The sequence below is a fragment of the Culex pipiens genome, chromosome 3 (assembly GCF_016801865.2).
Source record: "Culex pipiens pallens isolate TS chromosome 3, TS_CPP_V2, whole genome shotgun sequence".
In the NCBI taxonomy this organism is placed as follows: domain Eukaryota; kingdom Metazoa; phylum Arthropoda; class Insecta; order Diptera; family Culicidae; genus Culex; species Culex pipiens.
In genome coordinates, this window is record NC_068939.1 from 24257615 (window position 1) to 24267413 (window position 9799).

The 9799-nt window shown below is 35.4% G+C and overlaps 1 protein-coding gene across 3 annotated transcripts in view; it reads right to left on the reverse strand.

Moving 5' to 3' along the window:
* The window catches only part of LOC120420678 (uncharacterized), a 57496-nt gene extending 55420 nt beyond the window's left edge, over window positions 1-2076 (reverse strand). Inside the window, exons 1-2 of one of the 3 annotated variants that reach the window (XM_052710271.1) lie at window positions 1820-2060; window positions 1068-1667 (exon numbers count right to left, since the gene is read on the reverse strand). The gene's annotated coding sequence lies outside the window, so the exon portion shown is untranslated. Of the gene's footprint in view, window positions 1-1067 lie in introns of all 3 variants that reach the window. The other 2 variants (XM_052710273.1, XM_052710272.1) reach the window with 2 other exon arrangements.
* Window positions 2077-9799: the final 7723 nt, after the last annotated feature.

The window sequence follows — 9799 nt, forward strand, 5'->3', positions numbered from 1 at the left end:
GATGGTACATTTAACGTAAAAATAAAGTTTGAACACCTTTAATCTGATTTTAACAAGAAAAACTATGACTATCAAAGTCACCCCGGAATTTAAAATGAGAATTTTTAACGTAACTATTTTTCTAAACATTATAGAAAAAAACTTTTTTCAGAAATAGTGCACGGACTTTGTGTGGCCTACCCCAGTACATGTTTTAAAAATAATAATCTTGAGAAAAACCTTTACAGTTGGGAAATATTCCAAAAATAAATTGAAATCCTATCAAAGTCACCCCGGTTTACGGTATATTTAAACAGATTGGATACTAGGCATCATCCATAAAGTACGTCACGCTAAACGTTTGTTTTTTTAGAACTATTTTTCCTAATCTAATCTAACCATCTTTGATTTGCGTTCAAAACAACTAAAATCGGTTTAAATGGCGCGGAGTTATGATTTTTGAAAAATGTGGTTTTTTGTAAAAATTGGAACACGGCATAGGTTACCCTAATGGCCAAACAAAAAAAATACAGGTCTAATTATTTCGGACAAGGAACTGCATAAAAAAATAACCCGACCGGAGAATTTTGTTTTGGAATCATGCTGTTTTGGTGGGGATTTGCTGTACATTCAACAGTACCTGGATATTATTTTCAATGCTTCCAAATTAATTCTTTTTGTTTTTTAAACTCTTGGAAAGCTATAAAAATCTTGTTGTCAAAACATATTTTTTAAGAAAATTACAATTAAAATGTTTTAAAGCTATTTAAAAGCTGCTGTCCTTGTTCAGAAATACGTAAAAAAATTCAATATTTAATTAAAATCAACTAATTCCATGTTGAACAGTATGAAAACAGTTTAGTCAAAATGTATTGGGAAATGGTTTTCTAACCATTTTAGAAATATCCCTGGACTCCGGAAATCTTGAGATTTATTTTTTTAGTTTTTTTATATTCCGTTTAAGACTCAACAAAACAAAAATCTGCGGTACTTGGTAATAAAAAGACAATGTCAAAAAAAATTATGAATCTTTAGATTGAGTAAAAACATTTTCTTGTATAAAAAATACTAATCCCACTAACACTCACCAAATGACAACAGCTTTATCCAATCAGCAAATCAAGTACTAATTGCGAGTAACTTCCTTAAACCACGTACAACAAGCCGCTGCTTTCTGAGTACGAGCTTGATCCAATTTACAACCTAATTACACTACGAGCTGTGTGCTCGTCCTTCCACAGCCAAACACCATCGGAAAATCCGTTCAACGGCCTACGGTGAGGTTGCTGTTGTGCCATGTCTTCGGAAAATCCAATCATATTTTTCTCACACATTTGGTTTTCAGGTAATAACTCTGGTTGTACTTTTGTTGAACACAACTTTTCACAAATCAACCCCAATCAGAGGCACAAATCACCGTCACTTCTCATGAGGAAAAACACACGCGTTCGTGAACGCGACTAACAACACCTGGCTGAAGGTAACCAGCACCTTCAACTAGAACAGCAGCACCCTTCTGGTTGGACGCCTTGGAGTCCTTCGCACTCTACACCTAAACGCTCCGATCGCTTCCACGGCCTTTCCCAGACTGTTCCGGTCCGACGGAACGCGGCGATAATCGGAACCATTTGGCGCCGATGCTTCTGCCTGAATGACGAAGGTATGCGCGCCACAAATTGGCAAAGATACTGTGTTTTTTAGGAGGACACGGAAAATAAAAAAAATATTTTGAGAAAGATTTATAAGTTATTTAGAAAACTAAAAATATACATCAATCAAAAATATATGAGATGATTTAATTTTTAAAGATGTTTTTCACTCAAATTGTTTTTCCGTGTACCTGACCCTATCGTCCTCAATCGGCAATTTCCCGGCAAACAATTCTTCTCCCTTTGCTTCTTCTTCCCACACCTGCACCTGTTCTAGTTTGCTCGTAAAGTTTTCCACACTTTTCCAACACCACCCCCCAAACCGTATCTTCTTTTTTATAAACTCATAACGGCCACTTTACCACCACTTCTTCGAGTTTTTCGCGCGAAAAGCGTCGCGACGCCGTCGAAAACTGTGCCTTGGCGCGAAACGACCGGCTCGGTGCGCGTCTGGCAGGGAAATGATCGGAAAAGTCGTCGTCGTCGTCGTCGAGAGTGGTGTTTGGAACCGTACCATCAGAATGGACAGAGAGGAAACTTTGTTGTTGGGATGGTTTCTTTACGGGCAGGACGTGGCACGTGGCCAGCAGTGCGGGTGGTTTTTTGGAGCTGTGTGGGTGGGTGTTTTCCGGGTTTGTTGATGCATCTTCGGGAGTAGTTGGGTGTAGGGGTGTTCATTTGACTACTTTTGAAGAAACATAATTGTTTCTGGTTTTTATTTTTCTTAAAAAACATACAATTAAAAAAAGAATACTATAAAGCTAGTTATGTTTGAAAACCATTTAAACTTGTAGATTATTTCCTACACATTAAGAGCGAGTCCACATGTAGGCTTTAACTTTGGCAAAATCAAATTAAATTTCAAAACTCAAAATGCATCTGAAAAGGCTTGCAAAATGCAACAATATGAGGGGTGAAACATCCCAATTGATTATATCTAAAGGGAATTATTGGCATTTTAGTGAAAAAAAAACAATATATAATAATTCTATCTTATTCGTGTTCCGGAGTAAATTTAACAATATAAACATGCATAAAATAGTAGTTTATGCAACAAGTTGCGAGTTTCACCGAGTTGGATAAATACGACGAGTGATGAAAAAATCAAGTTTTGCAACGAGTTCCATACAACTTTTTTTGCAATTCCGAAAACACCCTTTGAACAGAATTATAGGATAAATGTCCATGCATTGAGTCAATGAATCGTTTAATTCAAAAAATGTTGAAAAGTATAACTTTTCGAAACAAGTGCTGAAAAGTTTAACTTTTCAGCATCCATTTCAGTGCTGAAAAGTAGAACTTTTCAGCATTTGTTTTGAAAAGGGTTACTATTCGATTCTGTCATTTTTGGTACAGAAAAGTAGGCTGTTTTGTCGTTCAAGAATGACAGGAAAAGTAATTAGTTTCACGACGGAATTGCTAAATAGTAGTTTATGCAACAAGTTGCAAAAAGTGGATTTTTTCAGCACGAGTCGTACATTTATCCAACGAGGTTCACCGAGTTGGATAAATACGAAGAGTGCTGGAAAAATCAAGTTTTGCAACGAGTTGCATACAACATTTTTTGCAATTCCAAAAAACACACACTAAGTGAAATTTTAAGTCAAATTTTCATGTATTTTGTCAATAAATCGCTTAAATCAAAAAAATGTTGAAAAGTGTTACTTTTCGAAACAAGTGCTGAAAAGTTCAACTTTTCAGCATCCATTTGAGTGCTGAAAAGTAGAACTTTTCAGCATTTATTTTGAAAAGTGTTGCTATTCGATTCTGTTATTTTTGGTACAGAAAAGTAGGCTATTTCGTCGTTCAAGAATGACAGGAAAAGTGAGTAGTTTCACGAAGGAATTGCAAAAATTAATATTTTCATCCATTTTAAACTTAAAAAAAAAAACTAAAAAAATAGAAGCTATTTTGTAGTTAACATCTATCATCCTTGGAAACGATCTTGATTTTCAATGAATGTGGTTCGAGGATTTTTTTTAAACCTTCATTTTTTAAAGGGTTAAAACGAATGAAAATAATCATTTTTCCATGATGATGACATGTTCAGAAATTTCAAAACTAATGTTTTGATGAAATAAAACCAAAAAGATATTAATTTCAGTGATATATGATATTTTTTCGACACTTAAGCTAGTATTTATGGCACCCTGACTCAAGCCAGTCACCCCAATAAGCCCCGGGAGAATAAACACGGACGAACGGACATAACACCAGGAACAAATTTTCTTCAAATTTCTGAAACAAACTATCACTAGCACTATCTACACGCATGATTTCTCAAAATGTGTTATGATAACTTATGAAATAAATAATTAAAATATTCAGCAATTGCATGGTACTAGAAACAGTTTGTTGGCACTAAGTTTGTCTTAATGATTATAGGGGTAATTCTCCGCCAACTCACACAGCAGTTGCCCCGACCCCTCTTCGATTTGCGTGAAACTTTGTCCTAAGGGGTAACTTTTACCCCTGATCACGAATCCGAGGTCCGTTTTTTGATATCTCGTGACGGAGGGGCGGTACGACCCCTTCCATTTTTAAACATGTGAAAAAAGAGGTGTTTTTCAATAATTTGCAGCTTGAAACGGTGATGAGATAGAAATTTGGTGTCAAAGGGACTTTTATGTAAAATAAGACGCCCGATTTGATGGCGTACTCTGAATTCCGAAAAAAACGTATTTTTCATCGAAAAAAACACTAAAAAAGTTTTAAAAATTCTCCCATTTTCCGTTAGTCGACTGTAAAAAATTTTGGAACATGTCATTTCATGGGAAATTTAATGCACTTTTCGAATCGACATTGACCCAGAAGAATCATTTGTTCATTTAGAACAAAAAATTTCATTTTAAAATTTCGTGTTTTTTTCTTATTTTGCAGGGTTATTTTTTAGAGTATAAAAATGTTCTACAAAGTTGTAGAACAGACAATTACAAACATATAGACATAAGGGGTTTGCTTATGAACATCACGAGTTATCACGATTTAAAAAAAAATGTTTTGAAAATGTTGGTCGTCGTTGATCATGGCCGTTCATGGTCACCCGCGACAGACACGGACGACGAAACAAAGAGAAACACAAAAAGTAATTTTTTCAAAACTTTTTTTTCGTAAAATCGCGATAACTCGTGATGTTTATATGCAAACCCGTTATGTCTATATATTTAAATTCTTGTAATTGTCTGTTCTACAACTTTGAACATTGTTACACTCTAAAAAATAACCCTGCAAAGTTAGAAAAAACACGAAATTTTAAAATGAAATTTTTCGTTCTAAATGAAAAAAATGACCCTTCTGGGTTAATGTAGATTCGAAAAGTACATTGAATTTCCCATAAAATGACATGTTCCAAAATTTTTTACAGTCGTACAGTAAAACGTTTTTAGTGTTTTTTTCGATGAAAAATACAGGGAGATAAGTGATAAATCTTTGGTTAAAAAAATGATTTTGGACTTTTAAACAAACATTTTAAGGTGAAAATGGTGCAATTTTCAAACTAAATTATCTCGATAAATCGCAAGCTAAATTTTATGTGCCAGGTTTATCCGAGAGGGGAGAAAATATTTCTGGGGTATTTTTTCGATTAACTTGAAGTATTAGCATTTGAAAATGTCGAATTTCTAAAAGAAAAGTATATTGGACCACCCTAACAAACCGTACGGTTTTTGGAAGAAGCTGAGAAAAAAACCGTGGTTAGAAAATTGTCAACTACCGTCATCAGGGGAGACATTGAGTCTGTAGAGTGAGATTGGTATACATAGAGGCAGACATGTGTACGACTAAATTTTTGATGCCTTTTGTTCCTTTCTTTGCTTTTCTTGTTTGATATTTTTCTTATTTAATTTTTTGTATTTTGATTTGAATTTATCTTGTTTAAATTATGTTTGCTTCTGAAAGTATTTGGCCATTTCCTATCATTAAATTTCTAGTTTTTTTATGTTTTTACAGTAACATTATCAGTTTTTTGCTTGTTTTTCACGCTAGAGAACGATACCATTACACCGACCAACACAATTTCTGTGCAAACTCAACTCGAGGGGAAGCATGAAGTTTGGGGTCCCCAAAAACACATGCACTTTATATTTTCAAAAAAAAAAATAGTTAGGGCCGAATGCTTTTTCTTCAAAGTTTGTATGGAGAATTAGTGCTGTTCGTTACTTTTACATATTGTATGCAATTTTTGTTTGTATGTAAGAGCAACGAACCGCTCGAATTCTCCATACAAACTTTAGAGAATAACTGTTCGGTCATGTCTAAATATTATTGAAAATCTCAAAATTAAAAAATTGGTTGAAAAATTGATTGTTGGCGAATTTTTAGATCGAAGCCCGCCTAGAGGCGGGTTTGGGTTGTAAAAGATTAAACTTTACACCCAATTGGCAGTCGCATGATTGTGATGCATGGCGGCATGAAAGTATATCAGAATCTGCATGAAATCTGTCCTCATGCATTTTTTGCGATATAGGAGTATGACATTTTTGCCCGTTACCGACAATTATCGACATTACCGACGGCTGATTGATTGTATTGGGGGAAAAAAAATCAAAACTGAACGAGGTTTGAACCATCAACTTCTTAATTACTGGTCCGACAACAACATAATCTTCTCTCTGGAGTGTTGCTCGGGGACGCGCCAGCATTATATGTGTTGGTGAGAACTGCAGATCGCTGACATGTTTACACGCGGGCAAAAATGAGCAAAAACTGTTATAAAATATAACATTTTCTGCAGCAAATCCATTGTTGCAGATTTTGATATATATTTTTCCTTTGAGTGTAGGAAAAAAATATTTTCAAAAATTCATTAACAGTTAACAAATTTCAAACACCAGCCCAGCTTGAGCTATTGGTGATATGGTAAAAATTAGATAAATTGTCTAAAATATTAAAGCTACATTCCAATTTTCGATTTGAACTCGTCATAGGAACATTTTATGCCTTTGATGAAATAAACTTGGTTTAGATGGTTTCTTTATTTTTGGAATCACCTTCTAATTTCTGTGCATTTACAAACTGCTTTGAATATTTAACCAAAATGAACTTGACAATTTCACGCCAGTCTGCCAACATACTCACTTTTCACCTGTCTATCCGTCCAAAGCATTGCATAACAATACAGCCCTTTCGGTCAAACCGCCATGAGAATGGGGAAAAAATGCTTTTCTAAATTGTGCTAATCATTATCCATATCACAACAACTCAAACCCCTCTCTGACTCTGGTCACATGCAGCCCACCGTAGCTCTCTTTCAGTCTTCCCCTCTTCATACCCCGACCACCCTTTTCCTCCGCGAATGATCACATGTTTTTATCTGAGCTCTTCTTCATGCAGTACCTACAACGACGCAATGATGATTATTATTTTATAATGCTGCTTCGACTACACTGAAGCGAACGTGCACGATGGCACACTCACGGTGATAACTCGCAGAATTATTCTGCAGAATTTGTCGCAAATAAGTTTAAAAAATGATCAATCAATAAATTTTAATAAGTTGTTTGTACTTTGCTAACGTGTGCGGTCGAAATAAAATTTAAAAAAAAAAACTAGTTCATATTGTTCCAAATTATGATCATAAATCCTCCCACAGTGCACCACAGGTTTGCTGTCCGGGAAAGAGTCTGGCGACGAACGTCTTCCTCCCATTCAAACTGAGACTTCATTTTTCTTCCCATGCAATTACCAACCCCCCCTCGACATGCAAATGTGCAACTGATATGTATGCAATTGGCCCCGGTGTGGGGCGTTTTTTATGAATGATGCTCATTTGCATGTGTTCTGTACCACGTAACAATACCGGCCGTAACAAGGGGGGCTCCGTCCATAATATTTTATTCCGCCTAGTGTGGGAGTGAAAGCTCACGTGGCTTCCCTCAATGTCCAACCCCAATCAGAGCAGTTCGTGTCGAAGAGTTGTTGTTTGTTGTAGCAAACACTTAATGGACCAATTCAACAAACATGCGAAGATCACCTCGATGACGTCACTCGGCGGGCATGTTTACCCAAATGTTTAGCCACTAATACGAATCAATGCTAAACAACCTGTTGAGGAGGAGCGCGGCCGACTTCTGGCACCGGCACACAAGTGGCAGTGGACGTCCTCACGGGCGAATTAACCTGTCGTACCAATGTCACGCTTTTGTGTGCGCCAAGATATCTGTTCGCGTTCGAGTCCATGCTGTAGAGCTGTATCTGAATAGATATTGAATATGTGAGCCAGAGCATGAATGTGTTTGGTGCTGAGAGTGTCACTGAGCTTGAAAACCTTTAACAAGTTAGATAAACAGAGAAAATACCGTGTGATCGAGCCGACTTTAGGAAGATAGTAATTTTAATTGTTTCGTGATAAAAAATATTGAAAATGTAATGCTTGGAGATATGTTATAAATATTACACAACAGCCATTTCAGTTAAAACATGATTCACGTAAAAGACAATGTTTATGTAATTGAATTAACCCTTTACTGCCCATTTTTTCGAAATTTTTTATTTTTACCGTGTTCAGGATGTCATTTTGAGCAAGTTTAGTTCTACGAAAAACTTGACTTACTTGTTTTACGTATTTTTGTTTTATTTTTAGTAATTTAATTTGCATTTATCTTGTTAAGTTAATGTTTGTTTTTGATAGTATTTGGCCCATTCTACCACCTCCTATCATTACATTTTGCCTTTCTAATTTTTTCATGTTTTTACAGTCACTTTTTCAAATTTTTACTTGTTTTTATTACATTTTTACTATCGAATGGAACGATTGTAAAAAAAATGCGTAGAAGCATAGTCTGAGACACCACAAAAATTATTGCATACTTTTTATTACTTAAAATTTAGCAACTGTTAATAAAAAACACAGCCAAAGTTGACCCTAAAAAATACATTTTTAAAAACATTGGCAAAGTCACATAAAACGAGTCAAACTTCCAACCCTAATTTTTTTCAAAAAAATTTCAAGTTCTTCTTTCCAATGCTTATTAAAGATCAAAAATTGGTTGAAAAGTGGATTTTTGACGATTTTTTAGATCGAAGCCCGTCTAGAGGCGTAGTTGGGTTGTAGAGGGTTTAATTGACATAATTTTCGAAATTTTTGTTTTTCTTAAAATAAACAAATGAGCTAGTTTTTGCATCATTGGTTTGCCAATTGCACAGGAGTAGCTATCCATACAAAAATGGTATTTAAAAACTCAAAATAAAAATATCTCGGTAGAAAGATTGTTCCATTCGTTCCTGAAATACAGCCACTCAAATATGATAAAACAATAAAATTGAAGTTATCGAATTGCACACTGCACTGACAGGACTCAATTTTCAAATAATATATATATGAGAAAAATCATGAGATTTTTGATCTCCCGAAAAAACATTTTTGAAAATTTTGAAATGAAGACTAACATTTTAAAAGGTCGTATTCTGGGTGCAGAATAGTTGTCTGCAAAGCGGACTCAATTTAGAACTGTCAAAGCGGAACCAATTTACTGTTTGGAAAATGATGCCATGAATTGGCAAGTATTGTAATCGATCTATAATTTATTTTGTCAGGAATAAAAAAGTCGAGGGCGTCGAGCTTTTGAGTCAGTCTTAAGAAAAGGGATGAAATCGGGATTGTCTTAATTCATTGCTAACATTTCCATAAGCGCTATGTCTCACTCAAAACCTATGTTTACAAATTGTTTAAGACGAATTATCAGTAACTGTGAATGGCACCTGCCAAATAACATTGAATAATCTTACTCCTGTATTATCACTGCGCTTCAAAGATACATAATCTCGTAACTTCCATCCGGTTGCTCTTCTGATTCACGAAATTCCCCCACTTCTGACGCAATATTTCATCACGTTAAAAACAAAGAAGGACTCTTTTAACCGCCCATCGTTTAGTCTAAACATTAATATGTATCATCAGATCCTAAATGTTTCAAAACGAGTCACTTCAACAGCAAAACATATGTCACGCTTGAGCTTGAACAAAGCCTTCTACTTTGTTTATGTTTACAGCTGTAGTTCAGTTGTATTAGTGAGGAGCAGTGGGGATCATTCGGAAATCACGTTACGCCTTCTGTCTTTTCAGCACCCAGGTCGTATTCTTCAATTTTCAGCCCATTTTCGATGGATCAAATTTTGTCCCCTTGGAAGGAGCTGTCATGTAGGACCTTTTCTGTCAAGAAGGGCCGTCAAAT